This window comes from Lotus japonicus, chromosome 1 (genome assembly GCF_012489685.1).
Source record: "Lotus japonicus ecotype B-129 chromosome 1, LjGifu_v1.2".
Lineage (NCBI taxonomy): Eukaryota > Viridiplantae > Streptophyta > Magnoliopsida > Fabales > Fabaceae > Lotus > Lotus japonicus.
Window position 1 is genome coordinate 122,926,830 of NC_080041.1, and position 23,308 is coordinate 122,950,137.

A 23,308-nucleotide genomic window follows, 5' to 3' on the forward strand; every position below is an offset into this window, starting at 1 on the left:
TGTTAGGTTGTGGTTGGAGTTGGATGAGAGGGAGCGGTAGGGGGGGTTGAGGTTGAATTGTGACGGATTATCTCCGTCACTAGTCCCAAAAATAAAAAATTATATTTCTTAATTAAATTATTAATATTTTTCAATTAAAATATTATTAAATAATACCACGTCAGCAATCTGTTAGATTTTTGACGGAAGTTAGACGGAAAACCAATTTTGCAACCGGGTGTAAACGTTAGGGACGTTTTTTTGCTAATTTTGAAGTTTGAGGACGATTTTCTCAGGAAGGCCAAAGTTGGGGACCAAAAGTGCAATTAAGCCTTATTAAAATTAGCTTTTTGTTGAAGTAAATGAAGTCCACATACTAATTCAATAGACTTAAATAGTGAACAACTGTACAGAAACAAAAACATTTTTTTTTCATGACGCGCCATATAGTGTAACAATGAGAGGATCATGCTTACATTTTCTTAAGCCTTTGATTTCAAGCATGTAGCATCACAATTTAAGTGCAAATTAAGAAGAATACAGTGAAATATGAAAACATTATACTAATACGCGCGCATGGTTAGATTTAGATTAATCATGGATGATTAAATCAGCAACCTTTGCAGATAAAGGGGCTCATTCCATAGAAGCTTAGCGAGCTCAAACAGGCCCCGCAACTACAACAACATAATTTTCACTCTTTGGGGCATCACAGCGAAACTGGTGGCAAAGGGGGGAGGAGGGCAGTGAAGGTTGAGGGTTTAAGGTTTGAGGGAGCCTGGGTTTGAGAGAGCTCATAAGGACGATGGAGCGGAGAAACCATTATCGAGGCCAATGCTGTTGAGAATTCAAGTGCGGAGTTGGAGTCCCACATTGGTTAAGTTTGGGTGAGGAGAAGACTTTATAAGAGATGTGACTCATAAACCTAATGCCTTAAGGTTTTGGGTTAAGATGTGGCGTCGAGATCTTTTGGTGTCTTGCTCCTAGGCCCATGGACTCCCCTGTCTCCCCCAATAAGTGGTATCAGAGCCGATGGTTGGTGTAGCCATGGTTACGACTCCTTGTGTTGAAAGTCTTCCTAGCAGTGTGGCTAGGCGGCGGGTTCCGTTGACGCAGTGAAGCGAACGGCGGTGCAAGAGTGGATAAGCTTCCGCGGAGGGGGCCATGACAATGTGGTGGTTACTCGCACTTGAGAGGGAGATTGTTGAGAATTCAAGTGCGGAGTTGAAGTCCCACATTGGTTAAGTTTGGGTGAGGAGAAAACTTTATAAGAGATGTGACTCATAAACCTAATGCCTTAAGGTTTTGGGTTAAGATGTAGCGTCGAGATCTCTTGGTGTCTTGCTCCTCGGTCCATTGGCTCCCTTGTCTCCCCCAATAAATGCTAGGTCTACGAAATAGGCTAGACGCAGTTCAAATTAATGTCTGTCATAACTAACGCTAATTGACGATGGATATAGACACTAAGTTGATCGGTGATTTTAGCATCCGCCGTGATACACACTAATAGCAGGTAAGCCGACAATGTCAATAAGCAGACGCTATCATTAAGTAAATTTGTTTTTGACACTTTGTATCGGATTAGCCGATGCTACCCTAATTCTTGACTATAAAATGATGATTTCCTACCGTGGAAGTCCTTCACGCGTGCACTCCTATAGGTTGATACTGACATGGTCACTTGGGTCACATCAGTTAAATGATAATACGCAGCAGTTGTAATGTTCCATTTAACATATAGAAATTCCAATCAACGGCAGGGACTAATTATGTACTTAAAACAAGTAAGGAGAAAGACCTCGAGAAAAAGATTAACAATCAGATGACTACGTACCTATGATTTTATAATTAATGTAAGAACGCGTTGCTTGCACGTGTCGGTCTAATATAGTATTTGTTATCTTAATTAAAGGCTACAATTTGGTTCTTCTCTTCTCTATGACCTTCTAATAACAAATGACCTTTCAATTTCATGCAGGACCATCAAGCATGCTCAAGATTAATCATGGAATATTCCATAAGATGCCCTTAATATATTCTTATGCTTAATTTCATAGTGAGAATATGCGGCACCAATGATCAAAAGCCCAAATAAATAAGTGTATCAAGGGTTTCATTTTCATCCACGTCTCACTCCTTCTTGGTCTCGAGCATGGCACGCGCACCTAACTCATTCTAGTGTAATAAAACAATTTTTTTTGGCCATGTAATCATCCTAGTGTAATTTTTTGAGTATTTTAATGTCTCACGTGGCTAATAAAATGGACAGCTCATGAATCATGATACAAACATTCTCTTGTGAGAAAACAATTTTATGTCGTGCAACACCTATCTATAACCACTAATAACGTACTAGTTAAAAGCTTAAAAGCTAACTGAAAGCCTATTAGACTGAAAGGATAGAAAAAAAAAAGTTTACTAAAACTAACTGTTGAACAAATTGAAATTGTAAAATGACATCTTGTATATTCTTTTTACATTTATTTACACATAAATGCCTATAAAATATTAAATCTTAATATCATTACCACTTCAAATATTTAATTTCGTTCAAATTATTTATCATCTCAAAATTATAATGTTATTTTTTAATATATTTATCATATCCCTAAATAGTGCCTCATTTTCATGTCCCGTCAATGCATACTTTGCCATTTTATTTATTTTTATTTTTTTAGTTGTGTATGGACTGCCCAATAGCATCCTGGCTAGCCAAAATGTCTCACAATCAAGTGAGCACCATGTTGGCCGACAAAAATGACTTAGATAAGAAACATATATGTCGTCCATATGTAAGCGTAAGCCTAGCGAACACAACTGACTTGATTAGTGAAACATCACAAGGTTATTTAGAGATAACTATCATCTCAAAAGTCTTTCATTAAGACTTCAAAGAGACCCATAATCACATATGCACAATGTCTAAAAATACAAGTTTGGTTGTTCATTTACATAAGTATTACTCATTTCTTTAACTCATCATTCTTCTATGACTTTGAGATTCTCTCTATACTTTTTCACATGCTCGAGCGTCAGAGTGCCTTTACAAGTACTTTCCCATTATGTCAATTCAGCTACACCGTGATTTAAGAACTTCTAAAGTCGTACACCACCACTGGAGATTGACAATCATTGCCGATATAGATTCAGAAAAATAAATTGATGTGATTAAATTTCATTAATATAGTAATAATACATGGACATATAAATGGTGCATACATTCAACATAAATCTCATTTTTTTTCTTTTACTCTTTCTTTTATTATATATCACACAAATTATTTCTTTCTCTTTCTTTTTTTCTTCCTCACTTGAGATGTCTGTTGATGTCTGCACATGTGAATGTTTACAAATCATTTTCCTCATTTAATTTATATATATGCATGACGGCAGTGACGGATGCAAGTAGACAACTATGAGGGCACTTGCCCTCACTTGAATATGGAAAATTACATTAGAAAAAAATTTGAGTAGTAAAATTATGTGAATTTTAATGATTTTTTTGATAAAAATTGCCCTCACTTATGTCTCACGTTGCTAAATGCCCTCACTTGTGTCCCACATTGCTAAATGCTCTCACTTAAGTAGTAAAAGTATGTGGATTTTAGTGGCCTTTTTGGTAAAAAATGTCTTTACTTGTGTCTCCTTTGGTAAAAAAATGTCTTCACTTCTAATAGTATATATTAGTTTTTTTATTACAAATTTATATATATATTGCCCTCACTATATAAAATTTCTGGATCCGTCACTGCATGACGGTACCTATATTTGTACATCATATGTATAAACCTCAGTGCTGACATAAAGGATGATTTCTGTATGTGTATATATATACAAAGTTATCACCATCTCATTAGTTATCTAAGCAAATTCCAATAAGAAGAAATCCCCATAACATGCTTGCATCCACTTCAACGTTCTCAAACTCAAACATGGGATGGCTCTCAGCAGAGGATCCCTTTAGCAATAACCAGAACTACTTGAATAAAGATCATGCTGCATCAGAGTACTCATTTCCTCATCGATTCTCTTCAGTACCACAGCCACCACATGTTGAAGTTGAAAAATCTACTGCACCATCCCTTGATGACCCTACCATGGTGTTTACATGGATTTTTGGTAAACAAATATCCTCTTAGTTCGACTAAAGGAAGTTTAGATTCGGGGTCCTTTTGAGAAAACGCTTTGCCAAAGTGTAGTGTGTGAACGAGTGTATTCTCGACAACAATAATCAACTCAAACGAAACTGGACTTTATTGAATATGAGTCGATTACAAAACAGTCAAGCAAACTAAAATAACATGAAAGCAAATTTCGACAAAACAAGCTACACACAAGAACTGGGAATCAACAAACTGAAATGCAGGGAAACTAAAGCGTTGGTTCTGCAACATACTCTTCCATCATCACGTTTTGCTCTCGAAGTCTCATTGATGCGGACGTTTAGAGCTTTTGGTGAATTTTCAGAGTTTTTAGTTGGGAACCCCTTCTTCTGCTGCTGCTTCCTCTATTTATAGTGTTCTTTCTGCCCATGTTCTTGGCGGTTTTTCTTGGATGCACGATGGCTTCGTGGGTTTTGAATTTTGGCGCCATACCCCACGTTTAGCCGATGGTCTTCGCGCACGTGACTCTATTGCCACGTGGATGGTTCTGAGTCGTGGGCAACCGTTGCTATTCGTGGCATCGTGGGTGTACGCACGTGCTTGTAGTTGCTTGTTATTCGGTAACTGCCTCTTCCATTAAGATGATCGAGATTTCTTCATCTTCTGAGTGTGTCGAGTTATGGCTTTTACTAACTTGTCTTTGAGGGACATCGTGTGCTGAGTTGCCGACTTCGCCAAACCCTTTCTGTCGAGAAACCACTTTTGCACCATGGTGTCGAGAATTGTAGTACTTGTAATTTTGGCTTAACAGTTGCCCCCCAAAAATGTTGGTTGTCGACTACTTTAGCTCAAAGACACCAAGCATTTTTTATCGCAGCCGTTCGATTCCAACGATTCAAATGCTTTGTGCTCTCGACCATTCGATCTTCAAGTCCATTCAGCAGCCATAACGTCTGATGACTTCTCCACTAGCTGACAGTTATAGCCTTTTTAGGGCCATGATTTCACCTATGCCAAAAAGCTGAGAGGTGACATGAATTAACTAATAAAATAATCGCTTGGACCCCAAATTTTTATAAATTGCTGCTCAATGCGGCTTGGGTTCCGTTTTCCCTTCTGTTTATAAATACCCTCTTGGTATTCCTTGTTCAAGCTTTACTCTTTCCTCCAACCTTCAACTTCTTCTTCCAGACTTCATCACTTCATCTTCTTCCGTCTTCTCTGAAATACTTACTGCGTCTTTCAATGGCTTCCAATCCTGAGCAAACCATTCCGTTGGCCACTGAGCTTAAGCTGGATGAGGCCAAGCGCGTGGCAATCCCAGAGCCTCCCAACGAAGCAGAGAAGAGAGCTATCTGGAAATCCCAGGTACTCATTCCTTTCTCTGTTAATGGTACTTTACGCGCCATTTTGAGTCCTTTGAAAGTAGTGAAGCATGATAGGCTCAATAGTCTCCCCGAAGAACATGAATCATTTCACCCTAGCGTTAGGGGAGAGGAGCTCATTTTGGCATTTCAACCCTCTTACCGTATGCCATTTCTTTCTGACCCAAAACGAGCCTTTCGTTCAGCCCCTCCTAACCCTTCTGCTAACGACAAGGCCTACCTGAAATGGTTAGATAGGGTTGAGGGAGATAAGAGACAACACTGGAAGGATGTAGGGATTCTCGACTTGATTCAGCTGTCGAGATCTCCAATCTCGTATAACCCTGCTATGCTGTTGAGTGCACTTTATTTCTGGGAGAGGTCCACTAATTGCCTTCATGTTCCCTTTGGTATGATCACCCCCACCCTCTTGGATGTTGCTGCTATCACCGGATTGTGGCCCATTGGTGATGATTATCACTCTGCACCTGCTCCTGTTAAACCCATCTCGATTCCTACTGACAACATTTCTTTTAGTCGATTCATTAAGGACCATTATGTCGAGAGTGGTGAGGTGTCTGATGCTGAACATGTCGCTTTCTTGCTGTATTGGCTGTCTGCTTATGTCTTTTGCACCAAATCTTTGCGCATACCTGCCAAGCTTTTGCCTTTAGCCAATCTGCTTCACGAGGGTCGACAACTTGCTATGGCTAGGCTCGTCCTTGGCAACCTGTATCAAATGCTGAATGAAGCTGTCGAGGATATCCGGAATACTAAGACCGTCTCTCTGAATGCGGCTGGACCACTTTGGCTGTTTCAACTTTGGTTGAATGCAGTCCTCGAATCTCTTCTGCCGGTACAAGATAATCCTCTAACTGTTTCTAACACCAGGATTGATGCCCATAGGCTCGAGACCCTGACCCCTGCTTATGATGCGTCGAGTTTCGAAGCTGATTTCAGGAAGTACTTTACCATGTTTCTCGAGCTGAAGCACTACCGTTCCAGTTTCTCTCCTTACAGCAAGGCTATTTGTGGCCCTGTCTGGCTGAGGAATTCTTATCATAATGCTTCTGATTCTGCATTGCCCAAGGAGCACCACATCACACTTTGGAGGACCCTCTTATCTCCTAGGGTTTTAACTGTGGGCTTTGCTAGCAGTGACTACACTCTATGTGGCTACAACCCTCAATTGGTTTCTCGACAGTTTGGGCTTAGCCAAGTTCTACCCAACACTTTATTTGACAAGAGTCTAGTCCTGTACCCCGGAACTATTAAGAGGGCTTCTGTTTTCGACACGACTGTTCAGTTTTATAACAAGAGACTCCTCAACCTGAGCCCCTTCACTTACGCTCCTTCATATTATGCCACTAATGCTTTCAAAGCCTGGTGGTCTGAGTATTGGGCTCAAATTTCGAAGCCCCTCGTCGATTGTCTGCAATGCATGACAGATGCTTTTCTTTTGCAGAAGCAGGACCCGAAGAAGACCAAAGGTATGCACCTGGTAGAAATTCGATCTTTTCAAGAGTTCTTTGGTGTGGTATATTACCCAACTCTTCGCCTTCGAGATACAGTTGCGAAAGCAGCCCAAGTATTAAGGCAAAAATGGGAACTTAAAGCCAAGAAATCCAAGTTAGTGGTTCCTCCTGGTGAGGAAGGTCTATCTTTTGTTATTCGAAAATCTGGCTTTAGGTTCCCGTCTTTGCCTACGAGTAAGTTTGCATTGGCTTTTCCACCGGTCTTGCCTAAATGGGTTGACCATGTAAACATAAATGTGTTGGCCAATCAAGCTCTACCTCCTCGAAAGCGAGTGACTTGGACTAAGTACCACCTATGGAACTTTCCGTATCATGTGCCCGTCGAAATCTTCAACCACATATCACTGAACATGCGTATTGGTCAAGGTAATACTTCGACTTGGCCTTGGTTTTCCTGTTTTACTTCTTAATTTTTTCTTTTGTTTGCAGCTGAAGTCATTATTCGACCAGCTCCTCAAGTTATTTCCCCAGTGGCTCATTCCTCCAAGGACAAGCCAGTCGTGATTGAGGTTGATGATGATGATGATGAGGATGATGATGTCAGTCTTGCTGACAAGCTCAAGGTACTTTCCTCATGCTTTTACCTTTTCCTTATCGATTTCCTTGGATTATGGGCTGACGTATTTTTTGATAGAGTCGAAAACGGAAACCTAAGCCTGTTGCTTCGGCCAGTCAGAAGAGGGCCAAGGGGGTTGGTGTTTCCACCCCTAGTGGGGCTTCTAAGTTGGCATCTGATGCTCAAACAGAAGTCGATGACAAAGAGGGTGGTGGCGGCGCCGCCATTCAGGTATGTTCTCCATTCTCGAGGGTACCTTGTGACATTTTTAACCCGTGGTTTCCTAATCTGAGTCATCTCTTGTTTGTTTTGTTTCCTTTAGACTGATGTTCATGAGCACTCTACTTCCAATCCTCCATCCCGTGAGAATTCCCCAGCTCCCATTCCTGCAAAATCCAAAACTGAAGGTGTCGAGAAACCTCCCAAGGCCGCATCCTCAGCTAAAAAGACCTCCACATCTGAGGGAAGGAGGAAGGTCAGGAGCAAATCTCGTCATAAGTCTCCTCGCCGTTCCAGAAGCTCCACCAACTCGAGCCCTTCTAAGGACTCTGCTTGCCAGGTATCTTTATATTTTTCATGTTTTGTTGACTCCTCTAATATGCGTTTTACTTTATCGAAAGGGCATTAAAGAGGTTTTTCTTGCAGGAAACTCAGGGTGCAACTTCTCCCATCCGCGAAACAGAGCCTCTTCCAGGCAAGGATGACAACCCTATGCCTCCTCCAAAATCGAATGCCACTGTTTCGCCTCAAACCAAGGGTGGCTCTTCATCTCATGTGTCTAGTGAAAAGCTCGACACTTTATTTGAGGAGGACCCGCTGGCAGCTTTGGATAGCTTCCTCGATGGCACCTTGGAATGGGACTCTCCACCCCGTCAAGCTGATGCCACTGCTGAGACTGCTCAATCTAGTGGGGTAGCCAATTCTCAGCAGATCGAGGAGAGTATGGGTCGGCTGAAGGCTATTGTCTTCGCCAATGGGTTTCTCGACCAGATCCAGGCTGATCCTCAAGCGAGCCATGCTGCTAAGGAATTGCTTGTCTTCCTTCTTGGCCAAAAACTCGATTCTCAACAGGCTGCTGCTTTGGCTAACCTTCAATCTTTTTTAGTGGATGCTTCAGCCACCTTTCATCAAGTCAAGGACGTTGGTCAAGCTGTCAGCTTTAAGGAAGCAAAAGTCTCTGCTGGTAAAGCTCAAGTTGCAGCAATGAAAGAGGACTTCAAGAAGTTCACTGCTAGGAAGGTTTTGATCGCAGATGAAATCTCTGAAGTCGACATCAAACTTGAAGAGCTGCATCGAGAGATTACCAAACTGGAGAAAAAGCGAGCTGATTTGGTCGAGGAAGGTCCTGCTGTGAAGGATCAGTTGGATGTGCTTACTAAAGACTCCAAGGCTCTGATCATCTCGACAAAAGAGGTTATCAAGGAATTGGAGATTGATCAGGCTGTGAAGAAGGGTCTCGATGCCAAGATTGCCACCTTTGCTGATTGTTTGAACTCTTTTAAAACCCTGCTGTAGGACTTTTTTTTTTTTTATTAATATGTAATGATGGCACTATTCTAACCATGGCTTTCGATGTCAATTGCGTGTAATATTTCGACAATGGTTTTGGCACCTAAGCCATATAATTTGACGTTTAATTTGCCAAGTCTTTTCAGTTTCCACTACGCATTTATTTTGACAGCTATTCATTTACTGTTGCATCGTTCAAACTTCCTTGCACCCCCTCACATAGTCGTCGCTTTGTTTCTGGGGAATGAACCAATTTATTGCAATCTTATACCACGTTTTCTTGATTCAATGCAAGTCTTTGTTCATTAAAAGCCAAAGCTATTCACGATGGTGGTGGTAATCTGCATGGCCTATAACCATAAGATGAAGAGTTGGCAACTGATTGCCATTAATTAATGCATTCCTTGGTTGTTACCCTATAAATAGAGCGTTTTTGGTTACTTCTTTTCAGTAACTTCTCCAAACTCTCCCTTGTTTCTTTTCCAGAATTCTTTTCCTGCTTTCATAAATCCCTTCAGCCATGGCTAGCCGTCGTGTTCTCAACCAGATCCGGAACTTGGCTTTTGATCAAGACTTATTCTGGGAGTTGCACTCTTTCCTTCCTTTGGTTGAAGAGCTTACGGGGCTCATTGACCAACTTCTTTCGAGGAATATTATTGCCTCGGTAAGAATTCCTCTTCAGGAGTTCTTGAGCCTCCTGCATGAAGCTGTACCTCTATATGAAGAACACCGGGAGCTTACTGCTCGAGTGTTCTTTGCTGAACACCAGATTGACGAGAAGATGGAGGAATTTGAAGAGTTGAAAGCTGCTCTTAGCCAGGCGGACCCCGAGGGGAGTGTGGGAGCTCTGAAAACCTTGGTGGACAAGCTTTCTTCTACTGCCCGTGAAGAGCTGGATATTCGACAGGAGAAATCGTGACTGGAATCCCAACAAGAGGATGTCTTGAGGCGCATAGAGCCTCTTAGGGCCAGATACAATAGTTGTAGGGCCAACCCTCCCTTTTAAAATTTCTTTGCCATAGTTGTAATGCTCTATTCTACTCAATAAAACATTCGCGTTTGGCAATTTATTTTCTTTTACTTCCTTATTCGATGTTTATCTCATGCAATGTTGGCTTATACGTTTTTAAATATTTGCCATTTATCGTCATTTGTCGATTACCTCCTAATTCCTTAATCGAATAAGCGTTGTTTAAAAGTACTTTCTCGACTGTAAAAGGGCCTTCCCAGTTTGGGGCCCACTTTCCGTAACGTTTATCTTTTTTATCAATTGGTAAGACGACCTTCCATACGTAATCACCAAGCATAAAAGACTTAACTCTAACCTTTTTGTTATAAGCTTTAGCAATGCGATCCTTTTGCCTGGTTAAGGTATCCAACACCAATAGTCTTTCTTCGTCGAGATTGACTAATTCGTCAAGCATCATACTCCAATAATCTTCACTTGGAATTTCCACTTGCCTTTGAATTCTGCATGACTGTAAATATACTTCTACTGGTAATACCGCTTCTTGACCATATGCTAGTCGAAAAGGCGTTGCTCCGGTAGATTCCTTAGGTGAATTCCTGTAAGCCCAAAGCACTTGGCCTAACGTTTGATGCCAGTTTTTAGGTTTTCGACCAACATGTTTTTTAATCAAGGAGATCAACGTTTTGTTGGCCGCTTCTACTTGACCATTCGCTTGAGCATAATAGGGGGTCGAGGTTAGGAGTTTTATACCCCAAGATTCTGCGAATGATGCCACCTTTTGGCCTACAAACACTGTGCCTTGGTCTGTAGTAAGTGACTCAGGTAGCCCAAAGCGGTACACTATGTGATTCTGAATGAACTCGATCACCGTGTCCTGGGTCACATTTTGTAGAGGAATTGCCTCTACCCACTTGGTAAAGTAATCTATAGCCACTATGATGTACTTATGCTGCCTAGAAGAACATGGGTTAATTTTGCCAATTAGGTCTAAAGCCCAACCCCTGAATGGCCAAGGCTTAATGATTGAGTGTAATTCACTTGCTGGCACATGTTGTATCCCCGCGTGTCTCTGACAATCTTGGCACCTCTTGGCATACTCCATACAATCTTTCATAATAGTAGGCCAATACATCCCTTGTCGAAATAGGATCCATTTCATCTTGATTCCTGCCTGGTGGGCACCACATAGCCCGTCGTGAACGGCCGAGATCGCTATGAACGCGTCGTCTTCACTTAAACACTTCAGTAGTGTTCCGTCGACGTTTTTCTTGAATAGCTCGTTTCCCATGATGACATAGCTCATTGCCCTGTATTTTGTCTTTCTATCTGTAGTACCCACAGGATTTTGCAAGTAATCGACAATTGGCTTTCTCCAATCATTAGGTGCCATATTGTCAATGACCAGGATGTCGAGGTCAGAGGGGTTTAGTTTTTCTTTGACCTCGATAAGCTCTTTTAACCTACATTTATCGACCATATATCCTGACGCGATTTGTGCCAATTCATTGGCTTCTTGATTGTCCACTCTGGAAACGTGACCTAGCCTAGCTTCGTCGAATTTGGCCAACAAATTGCTAGCTTTCGTGTAATACCTAGCTAGATTTTCACTAATGCACTTGTATTCCTTGGTAAGTTGCTTTATTACCAACTCAGAGTCCCCTTTTACGACGACATTCTTTGCCCCAAGGGCTATCAGGATCTCGAGGCCTGATATTAATGCCTCATACTCAGCCTCATTGTTTGAGCAGTTACTCTTAATCCTATTGAATTTCGTGGGGATGCCCCTTGGGGATACTATGAACATCCCGATCCCAGTGCCATTCTTATGGCTAGAACCGTCGAAAAATAGCTTCCAAGGTTGGATGCCTACGTAAGTTATGATTTCTTGAGGCAAAGTATGGTCTGCCAGGAAGTCAGCAATTGCTTGTCCCTTAACTGCCTTTAGTGGGGCATAAGTTAGTGAATACTCGGTTAGGGCTAAAGCCCATTTACCAATTCGACTATGCAAGATAGGTTTGGATAACATGTGCTTTATTATATCATAATGAGAAAAAACCATTACATCGATTGGCTTTATATAATATTTCAGCTTTACACAAGAGAAGTACAAGCATAAACACAATTTCTCGATCATGGTGTATCGAGTTTCTGCATCATTTAACACCCTGCTTAAGTAAAATATGGCTCTTTCTTTGCTATCTTCATCTTCTTGAGCCAACATGCTTCCGATGGTTCCATCCGTGGCAGAGATGTACAGCTTCATTGGCTTTCCTTTTATAGGTGGTGCCATTATAGGTGGGCTAGACAAGTACACTTTTGAGTTCATCAAACGCTTTTTGATGCTCTGCTTCCCAGCGGAACGCATCTTCCTTTTTAAGTCGAAGAAGTGGGGAAAATGACTTGGTCTTCTCACTGAGGTTAGCAATGAATCTCCTTAGGAAGTTAATCTTTCCCAATAGTGATTGCAGTTGTTTCTTGCTGGTTGGTGGACTAGTGTCGAGAATGGCTTTAGCTTTGTTCTTGTTGATCTCGATGCCCTTTTTATGCACCACAAAACCCAACATCATGGAAATGTTTTGTCAACATCAACACCAATCAATATATAGAAAAACCTCACAATCTGCATAGTATATAAAAAAGGAAAAAATAATTTCTGGCAACTTGGAACTATTTTATAAACTGCCACAAAATTTCGCACTTATTTTGAGGGGTTTAATAATCCTCACTAAATGTTGTCTTTGTGTTTAGAGTCGATCAAAAACTACAGCTAAACGCGTATGTCGATTATATGTCGTGAACTTACAATGTTTACTTGTACGGTATAAATATACATTGTAAGTTTAAGTAATTCTAGTAACAAACCTAATTTATCATTTTAAGCACAACTAATTATAAAATAATACCTCATGAAAATACAAATTAAAAAGGTTAAATATATTTTATAACTTTATCTACCGTGAACCAAGAAAATCATGATCCACAAGCTACCGTTATTATTTCTCTGCTCTAACCGACTAACACAAGAGTTGACTCACTAACTATTAGCTATAGTGAAAATAAAACTGACTTCACTAACCCTCTCAGCTACTTTCCTCTTATACTCAAAGGGGTTTGGCCTAGTGGAAGTGGAAGCATACTATGTCTGTAAGGCATGAGAATGTGTACTGGGGTACCCACAAGGAGGTTCTGTCTCGATTCCCTGCAAAAAGCAGCCCTTAGGGAGAAGGTTTACCCATATTTCCCTAACCTCCAAGGTTGCAAAGGTCCCCCCTCTGCATTAAAAAACTTTAAAAAAAGACAATTTCCTCTTGTGTTTAATTTCTTTCATAGTTTTGTAGTAAGGAGCCGTGACCTATCAGAAGCTATCATAACCCATAAAGTCAGCCAAAGTGCAATGGAAGCAAATTCATAAGGTAAATCTTGCTGAGAATTTAAGTGTGAGTTAAGTCACATATATGAGTAAGGCCGGTGAAGACTTTATATGAAATGTGACTCGTAATACCAATGTCTTAAGGTTTTTGATAAAGATATGGCGTTGGGTTCTCTTAATTAGTATCTTGTTTCCTTGGTCCATGAGCTTCTCTATCTCCCCAACAAATGGTATCAGAGATGGTTGGTGTGACCATAATGACTCGGTGAAGTGAATGGTAGTGCAAGATTGTGGATAGCTTCCGCGGAGGGGGAGCATGATAATATGTTGATTACTCGCACTTGAGAGAGAAAATGTTGAGAATTAATTCGAGTGTGAGTTGGGGTCCCTGTTACTTAAATATGGGTGAGATGAAGACTATATAAGAGATGTGACTCATAATACTTAATATCTTAAAATTTTGGCTTAAAATATGACGTTAAATTCACTTAGTGTCTCGTTTTCTTGACTCATGAGCTCCTCAGCTTCTCCAACACATTTTTATGACAAATGATAATAAGAAATTAATATAAGTAACAATAGTGATGATTATAGCTGAAAATTCTCCCGCCTTCATAATGCAAACTAAAGACCTTGCTTTGCGTTATCAGATAACAAGCAAGATGCAAAACCAGAAGATACTTAATATAAATTAAATAACTCAACAAGTGGAAGAGATCAAAACCTTACCCGGTGAAGCTAGATGATCTTCATAAACAAACAAATTCAAATTAGGTAGCAAATGTTGGTTGAGGGAAATAAAGCCTGGTTTGAGAATCATTGAAGGTGATCATACTAAACTGGTCAAATTTCCAGGGGAGATATTGATTGAGGAGGAATCGAGGGAACTTTGGTTGGGGTAAGCTTTATCCGGTGAGAATGGGGATGGGGTACGCTGCAGCCAACCGCCATTCTCAAGCCCGAGAAGGGTCCCTACAATGACACTCTGATTCCTAAGTTAGAGGCTGAGGAGTTTAGGAAATTCTCTTAAGACTTGGAGAAGAAAGTGCATACCCGACTCAGTTCACTTATGGTCTTTAATACTCATTCGTAGGTTACGGGAGGCCTAGGAGACAGTGTGATCGTCGGGAGAGGATCCACCATTCTCGTTTTATCAAATGTGGAGACAGTATGATCGACTAGGCATCTCCCAGAACAGTGATCCTCTAGTTCTGGTCCACAAAAGATTATGGGGCAAGAGGTAAGAGTGGTTGAATTAGTGGTCGGAAGACTACCTTTAATTGTCTTCCGGAATAGAAGGTATAGAATCTGCCATTGAATAATTCTCTACAAAATTTTACGCAATTGAATCCCAATTAGCATTTCACTAATATAATTTATTTTTTTTTCCCAATTGATCCCCACCCTACTACCTCTAGTCATTAGACTATCTCCTCGAGGCTTTGTAATCACATTAAGTGGGTAGATCTCTCCTAACAAGTTCTTCTCTATACACGCCGCCCAAAAATCAAACGTTGTACTAAATTTTTAAGTAGCTCAACTAGTAATCGATTGGGCCGGTAAGGTCAAGTACAACATTATAACTTAATTATAATATAGTCAACCTGATTTATCTAATTAGGTACCTTCACATGTGACTTTAGGAGGTAGCAATTCTCCATTTCATATTTCCTCTTAAAAGAAATGCACCCCAAAAAAAGGATTGCATGAAGATTGGTCAAAGTGGCCCTACCCGACTCACCAAAGCGGGAAGAAAAGTGAGCAGAGCCAAGTCATCTCATTTTTTTGTGAGCCTACAAAATTATAAATCGACTTAACCCACTACGAGCTGCTGGGTTAGGTGAGCTTGCTCACTTTTTTAAAAAATGACAAAAGTGCTAGAAATCGAAAAAAAATGCGAGGACAAAAATGTAAAATTCCAATGTATCGCAATAAAATATGTAAAAAATAATGTTTCACTAATATAAAAATCTGACTTATGTTACTGTTATTATATTAAAAAACCATCTTAATTCATTTTTATAGACTAAAAAATAAAAATTCAAATGAAAATAAAGACGCTTTGGCTCACGAGCTAGCCCGACTCATTTCACCCCAACTTGTCTAGCCCACCAAGTTAGGTGAGCCGAGCCATAAAAGCTCACATAAATTTGAATCTATATTTTTCCAACCCAATTCATACAAAAGGAGGGTTGAGCTGAGCTAAATCACGAGTCGAAGCCCATTTTGACAGGTATGATTTGCATGATCCATTATAAACGAAATGGATTATTAAAAATAAAATATAAAAAAGAAATGGTTCAGGATTATTTTCTTGATGGAATAAATGATTCAATGCCGGGTATATATTACATGCTGCCAAAACATTTGAGTTCTTAGTTGTCTAGAAGATGGTTTCGTCCTTTTATTTTGTTTTCAAAAACTGCTTTTAAAAACAATTCTCAATTTCAGTTCTTAAAACTAAAATACCAGAACACCAATAAAAATGTTTTATGTTTCAGTTTTTAGTTTTCAAGTTACAATTTTTTTAATGTTATAAAACATATAATTCAACGTCAAAAAAATATATATAATTCAAACTGTTTTTCTCTTGAAAAACAGTTTCTAAAAATAGTCTTTACATACAGTTTTTGAAAACTACAATCTGACATATAAATTTTCAATAGCTTGCCATTGCTTTGGCATGATATTTAATTTTTTTTAAATAAATAAGCAATTGTGTAATGAGTTTCCATTGGTTTCTTTTATCCTGAAGATGGATAGTAATATTTCGTTTTCATCCTTTCAAAGTAAACTAGTGTTCTTTTACCCGCGCGTTGCACGGGGAATATGTCTATTGTATTTGATACGTAAACTAATACCTTGATTATTAAAAATTAAACAAAGGATGAAATAGAAGAGTCAGAAATGCTAAGCAAAGTGGACATAAAGACTTATCTTCTAAGCCTGATTGAGATCAACAGGAACTCGTTTCACATTCTTCGTGAATATCAAGACAATATCACAAATCACAAATATAAGGAATTACCAACATATTAATCTTAAGGCTAAAAAGCATTTTTGGCCCCTGATGTTTCAAGTTTGTGCAAATTCTGCCCCTATCTATTTTTGTCGATCATATTTTCAAACAGTGCACCGTCTACCCCTCCGTCAGGGGTAGACACTGCACTGTTTGAAAACATGAGGGGTAGACGATGCACTGTTTGAAAACATGAGGGGTAGAAACATCGACAAAAATTGAGTAGGGACAGAATTTGCACAAACTTGAAACATCAGGGGCCAAAAGTGCTTTTTAGCCTAATCTTAAAAAAAATGAATGTGATAGTAGCACAAATAAGAATTGTGAAAGATAAATCATAAAGTATGACATTATTGTGTTTATTCCAAGTCATCCAAGTTTGAGTCAATATTGACGCTGAAAGTCATTTTCTGTCTGCATATTAGATATAATTAGTAGCTCATTTTATTCAAGCTTGATATCATCTTCTAAAATAAGCTTGATATTATCTTGACATATTATTGATTATTTTTTTGAACTGGACATATTATTTATTCTCTTTATCCTTAATTGGCTAGTGAGATAATTAATGTCTTTTTTCCTTAAAAAAAATAATTATTGTGTTTTTCTTTCCTATTTCGTTTTTATTTTGTATATATTTCGAAATTTATATAATTTTGTGCTTTTTATATTGTTATAAAAATTATATAGAATATTAATTTTAAGATTTTAATTTTTTTCGAATTAAAATGTGAATTACATCAAATATATACAATAAATCTTTTTTTTCGGGAAAATAAAAAAAATATTGATGCTGTAAATTTTTTAAAAAATCAATATCTATTTGATTTAGAAATTTTAAAAATTTAAAAAATAAAAAAAACTAATAATGATGTTGTTAACTAAAAAAATCAATATTTATTTGATCATCATACACCTTTTAAAACCAATCAAATATTAAATAGATTGTAAAAAAATTATATAGCTATCTAACAAATTGACACGTAGGATTCAGGTTCCTAATTTTATGGCTGGTCTGTGTTCCGCATTTGTCAACAAAGGGTCCTTTATGAAGCTAGTTTGATACTTCTTGCGCCATGTTTTTGTTCAGATTGATGCTTCGGAGTGGTAAATGTTGTTTTTCCCCTCTGCCTTTTTGCAACTTTGGTGTTAAAGACAGATCTGATGATTCTTCCAGCTCTGTTCGTGAGGTGTTGCAAGTGGAGTTATGGGCGAAGGCACGGTGCAACCGGTGCGGAGATGTTCTTTGACATAGATCGTTTTGGGGCGTTATGGTTCTTGTTTTGGGCGCTATGGTTCTGGGTTGCCGGAGTGCTGCTCAAGGTCAACAGTGAAGGTGGTGAAATTTCGGGCCGGCGTGTGCTGTTTAGGGTCGTTTTCGGGTGTTGTTCCCTTTAGGTTTTTTTGCCTTTGCTTTCCGGTTGCTGTCGTGTGTTGTTTCGCGTCCCCTCCAATAGCGAGCTCTGTTTTTGTTAGGTTATGTGGTTTTTTTTACCACATCTAGGTCCCCGACATTTTCTCTTTCTCATTGGTCGATTAGTGCTTGATCCGGGTTTGGACCTGTTTAATGTGATTTTTAGGTGTTCTTGGGGAACATTGGAGGGGTTTATGTTCACTTTGTTGAGTTTTGTTTGTACAATCAACCATTCTATTTAATAAAATTTATGCTTTAAATTTTTTTTTGTCACATGTAATTTTTCTCCTTTGCTCATGATCTTCTCTGTTGGGTGGAAAGAATCCAACCGTACATACTCGCCACTATTGTCACATAAATCATACTCTTTAACTTTCTTGGTGCCCCCACAAGTAAAAATGCCCTCATATGGGTCAATCCCACAGCAAGCATTAATTCCTTCCTTAAAACCTTCAACGAAAATCAAAATTGAATTGGTCACATACATTGTGATTAAAATACAGTGGCAGTAGGGAAATTGAGAGTAATGATTCATGGAGATCCGCACACAGAAGACACCTAGCAGACATCCCGAGTGAAAAATGAGATTTCAGTTGAGTGTCTAAACTATTTGGTTGTCTTGGTATGGTTGGGAAATGAGTGGTTAGCAAATTGCAATACATACCATAATTTGCAGGGTTGTTTATTCTATCTTGAAGCCAATCATAGAAATTATAATGACAGTACTTAAACCCTTTAAGTATGTGGTCAAGGCTTGTGAGAATACTGCTCAAAGCATTATTGTGTGCTAGAGCAAGTCGAGAAGCTGCTTCAAAACAACCACTATTGTCAGCTTCCTGGTTCAATGCTCTAAGAGCTGGCAAGAATCCAAAGGAGACAAACTTAGAAAACCTAAATTTCTACCCCTTTCTTATATAGAATCTGCACAAATAAAATTAACAACTTGTTACATTCTTGTATTACTAAAAAAGCTAACTTGGAATTTATTTAGTTAGTTTAATTTTGCAGGTGGTTAGGCTTACTTGGATTGCTTGTGTCAAGTGTCCATGTGACAGAACTTAATGGCACAACGACGGCTTGAAAATACCCTGTTTATTGTTCGGTAGTGTAGATAAAGATTTTTCCTATTAGATCATTAAGTTATTATCACAATCATTCCTCAAATATTTAACAATTAATCTCTAGCAATCCACCTCCTTCTCTTTTCCAAGTAAAAAACTACTTGCGTGCATCATGTAACAAAACAAAGATACATCCCAATCAAAAGAGAAATTTAAACTTAAAAGCAAATTCAAGGCAAGTTACTCCAACCCATGAATAAATTTTGTTACAATGTAGTTGCAACCAATTATCAATTATAATTGAGCATAACCACCCTGTAGAAAAGATAAAAAATGAAAGAAACAGAATAACAAAATTAATAAGCCATAGATAAATAGGCAAAGTGCTCCATCCATTCTCAAACAGTCAAGCCAAATTCTATCCCACCACTCCACCACGCACCGGCGATAAGCACGCCAATGGGTTCATCGAATCACCTCTTTTCGCTTTAAGCCATGGCCAAGAGCGATATAAAAAATATTTTTTCGGGAAAATCAAAATAAAAAATATTGATGCTGTAAATTTTTAAAAAAATCAATATCTATTTGATTTAAAAATTAAAAAAATTAAAAATTAAAATAAAACTAATAATGATGTTGTTAACTAAAAAAAATCAATATTTATTTGTTCATCATACACCTTTTAAAACCAATCAAATATTAAATAGATTGTAAAAAAATTATAGAAATCAGTTACCTTTAAGATAAATCTTTTAAAATTTTAATATTTTATGAAAAAGTTTCTCAGGTTTACCTTTAAAAAATCGGTTTCCAGATTTGTTATGGAAATAAATTTTAGGTAAAGAAAAATTTTATTTTTAGAGTATTAATTTAATTTTATTGAATTTTTGGATTTTTATTTAATTCAGAATTTTATGAGTTTTTATTGTGATTTGGTAGTTTTTATTAATAAATTTTTATGGTATTTTTATTGAATTTTTAGTTTTTTATTTAATCTAGGTAAATATTAGATAATTTGGTAAAATATTTTAAAATTTTAATATTTTATGAAAAAGTTTCTCAGATTTAAAATTACCTTTAAAAAATTGGTTTCAAGATTTGTTATGGAAATAAATTTTAGGTGAAGAAAATTTTTATTTTTAGAGTATTAATTAAATTTTATAATATTTTTATTGAATTGTCGGATTTTTAATTAATTCAAGATTTTATGAGTTTTTATTGTGATTTAGTAGATTTTGATAGTTTTTATCTATATTTATTTAGTATATAAAATAAATCCTTACTCTAAAAATAAATAAAAAATAAATCAAGATAAAATCAAGAAATAAACAACCTAAATCCTAATCAAATCTAAAATTTGAAAATGTATTTTTTTTATGAGAATTAACCTGAAAATGACACGTGGAATTTAAATCACTTATCACAGATTTTATATTAAGATAAAATCATGAAATAAACAACATAAATCCTAATCAAATCTAAAATTTAAAAATGTACTAAATAAATATAGATAAAAACTATCAAAATCTAGCAAATCACAATAAAAACTCATAAAATCCGGAATTAATTAAAAATCCGAAAATTCAATAAAAATACCATAAAAATTAATTAATACTCTAAAAATAAATAATAATATAAATTAAGATAAAATCCAGAAATAAACAACATAAATCCTAATCAAATCTAAAATTTAAAAATGTACTAAATAAATATTGATAAAAACTATCAAAAGCTAGCAAATCACAATAAAAACTCATAAAATCCGGAATTAATTAAAAATCCGAAAATTCAATAAAAATACCATAAAAATTAATTAATACTATAAAAATAAATCAAAAATAAATTAAGATAAAATCAAGAAATAAAAAACCTAAATCCTAATCAAATCTAAAATTTAAAAATGTATTTTTTTTATTAAGGAGAAATAAGGTAAGGAAAAATCAGGGCACATGTGGCAAGTGGGGCCAAGGAGAAAGAGCTTACATATAAAATATTAGGTGAGAATTAATTTAGGAGCGACACGTCACTAACTTGGCATGTGAGAGCGACACGTCATGCTAGAAGTTATTCTTTTCTAATATATATAGATATAGATATAGATGAGTATTTTTTTATAGAAAATCAAAAAATCATAACAAATGCCATCTTACGGAATATAAGTATTCAAATTATTATATTACACACTTATTTTAAGAAAAGAAATATAAGAAACAACATACACAGAGGTCAATACATCACGATTAATCAAATAAACAAAAACATAAGAAAAAAACTGCTCAATCCAAACCGAATGACCATAAGTAAACGTCTTTTTAATTATCTAGGGAGTCAGAAACAATATTTCCACCTCTACGCACAAAGGAAACCTCCACATAATCGCAAGCAATAGCAAGGTTGTGACTATCACGAACCACAGAGTAAAGATGAGACCTACAAAAAAGTAGTAAATAATGTCTCAAAACTCACCCTTAAAAAACTCAGATTTGTAGCTAGAGACATAAACTTTCACAAACACAAAGCATCCACAATCACTGGTGAGAGGACATCAAACAGAGAAGCAATGGCCGCCACTAACACTTCACTAACATGATCCCTCACTATGAAGCCAAATCTCATAATATGAAAATTAGTCATGGAAGCATCAAAATTGATCTTTATAATCCCCTTCAGTGGCCTCCTCCAATAAACCTCGATGTGGATGATCTCCCTTGCCAAAGCTCACAGACCAGGAGGAGGCCAAAGGCTATGAGCTCTTTGGAACACCAACTCAATAAGAAGTCGCACATGCTAAAAATCACACTTGTTCTCCTTTCCCATATACAGTAAGCCATAGTAATTAATAAAGGACTAGAAAGCCACATCATCCACATCCTGCAAGAACCTGTGAAAAAGTTGATCAAATGATAACTCCATAGAGCCCTACAACCGAATTCTAAGGGAAGATCCGAACCAAATCTGTTAATTGGGGAAAACAACCAGAGCACGAGATGCAGTCTCACACTCAACACCATAAAGAGGACAAGAGGGATCCATATCCATTCCCTGACGACGAAGAGACCCCTGCACGGGAAAAATTTAAGAAAATCCCTCCAAACCAGTTCCTTACGCCACGATAGCGCCTTTGAATTGCAAATACATTTACAAGCTATAAGGGGAAGAACCGAACCTGATGAGGAAGAGGCCGAAGAAGAATTCTCTTGTTGCAAAATGAAATTGTAACATGAACGAGTAGAATAAACACCATCACCATTAAAAGGCCAAATAAAAATATGTTGTTGATTATAAACAAATAAAGGAATACCAAAATTATTATTAAATCATAGAAATAAGATGGCGCTCCTAACATGCCTTAGACAATCATGTAAAATTTCGGACGACTCTAAGATTACTACAGCAATTGTGAAAATGGCGATCCTAACATGCCTTAGACAATGGATCACACAACTTGGATTTCAATTCAAGCGCTTGCTATTCAGATTTTTATTGAAGTTCTCTGAACTTGCTAGTTACAGAATCATTCATTCAATTTAGAGCCCAAAAAAACACAAGAGAGAGAAGTCGTGCAGAGAGAGAATGTGAAAAGGGAAAGTTGTGCAGAAAGAGAAGTTGGGTTTTTTTAATGTTAAAAATTAAAACTCACTTTACATTTATGCCCAAAAGTTTGAGTTAGCTTGCAAATACTTGAGCTGATTTTTTTGTTAATACTGAAAAGGTGTCATCTGATATTCTTAATTTAAATATATTTTATCATTATATTTTGTACGCTAAACTTGCGGTTTATGACTTAAAAAAACACATGCAATAGATCAGTTATTTACAATTACTTTTTTAGATTAAAAATATGAAGAAAAAAATGCTAAGCTTAAAGAAGGGTCCTTTTAAAGCTGGCTTTTGTATCCAAGTGGTATAGATTATTTTAGAAATTACAGTTTTGGAGTACTTTTTTTTTATTTACCAAACTAGTATAAATCGCCACTGTCAGTGGCGATTCTATTTTTTCTTTTTTACTTTTTAAAAGAATCGTCAATGCTATTGGCGTTTTTGTTTTTGTTTTTTAAATAAATCGTCAACCATGTTGGCGTTTTCTTTTCTTTTTTTCTTTTTTTTCTTAAAATCGCCAGCACAGTTGGCGTTTTTTTTATTTATTTATTTATTTATTCCTTATTTTTTTCAAATAAATCGCCAACTGTGCTTCCAACCGGAAATGAAGGAAATGAAAATCAAGTGTTGGAAGAATCTCGAAGGCAACGACCCCAACGTGTGCGGAAAAAAATCCATTACTGCTCGACTCCACAGTAAAAAATAATTTTCGCTTGAACTAAATTATGTAATGCATATGTTTATCCTTAAATATCGGTTCAAATATTTATGATCAAAGTGTTGCAAAAGTGAGTAATGGCACAAAATTGTGTGTGAGTATCAATTGAT

The 23,308-nt window shown here is 37.2% G+C and overlaps 1 long non-coding RNA gene across 1 annotated transcript; it reads right to left on the reverse strand.

Moving 5' to 3' along the window:
- Positions 1-21,171: 21,171 nt before the first annotated feature.
- On the reverse strand, positions 21,172-23,284 carry LOC130732581 (uncharacterized). Its single transcript, XR_009017079.1, has 2 exons — positions 22,047-23,284; positions 21,172-21,940 (listed from the first exon to the last, which is right to left on the reverse strand). It is a non-coding gene; the product is annotated as an uncharacterized LOC130732581 (long non-coding RNA).
- Positions 23,285-23,308: the final 24 nt, after the last annotated feature.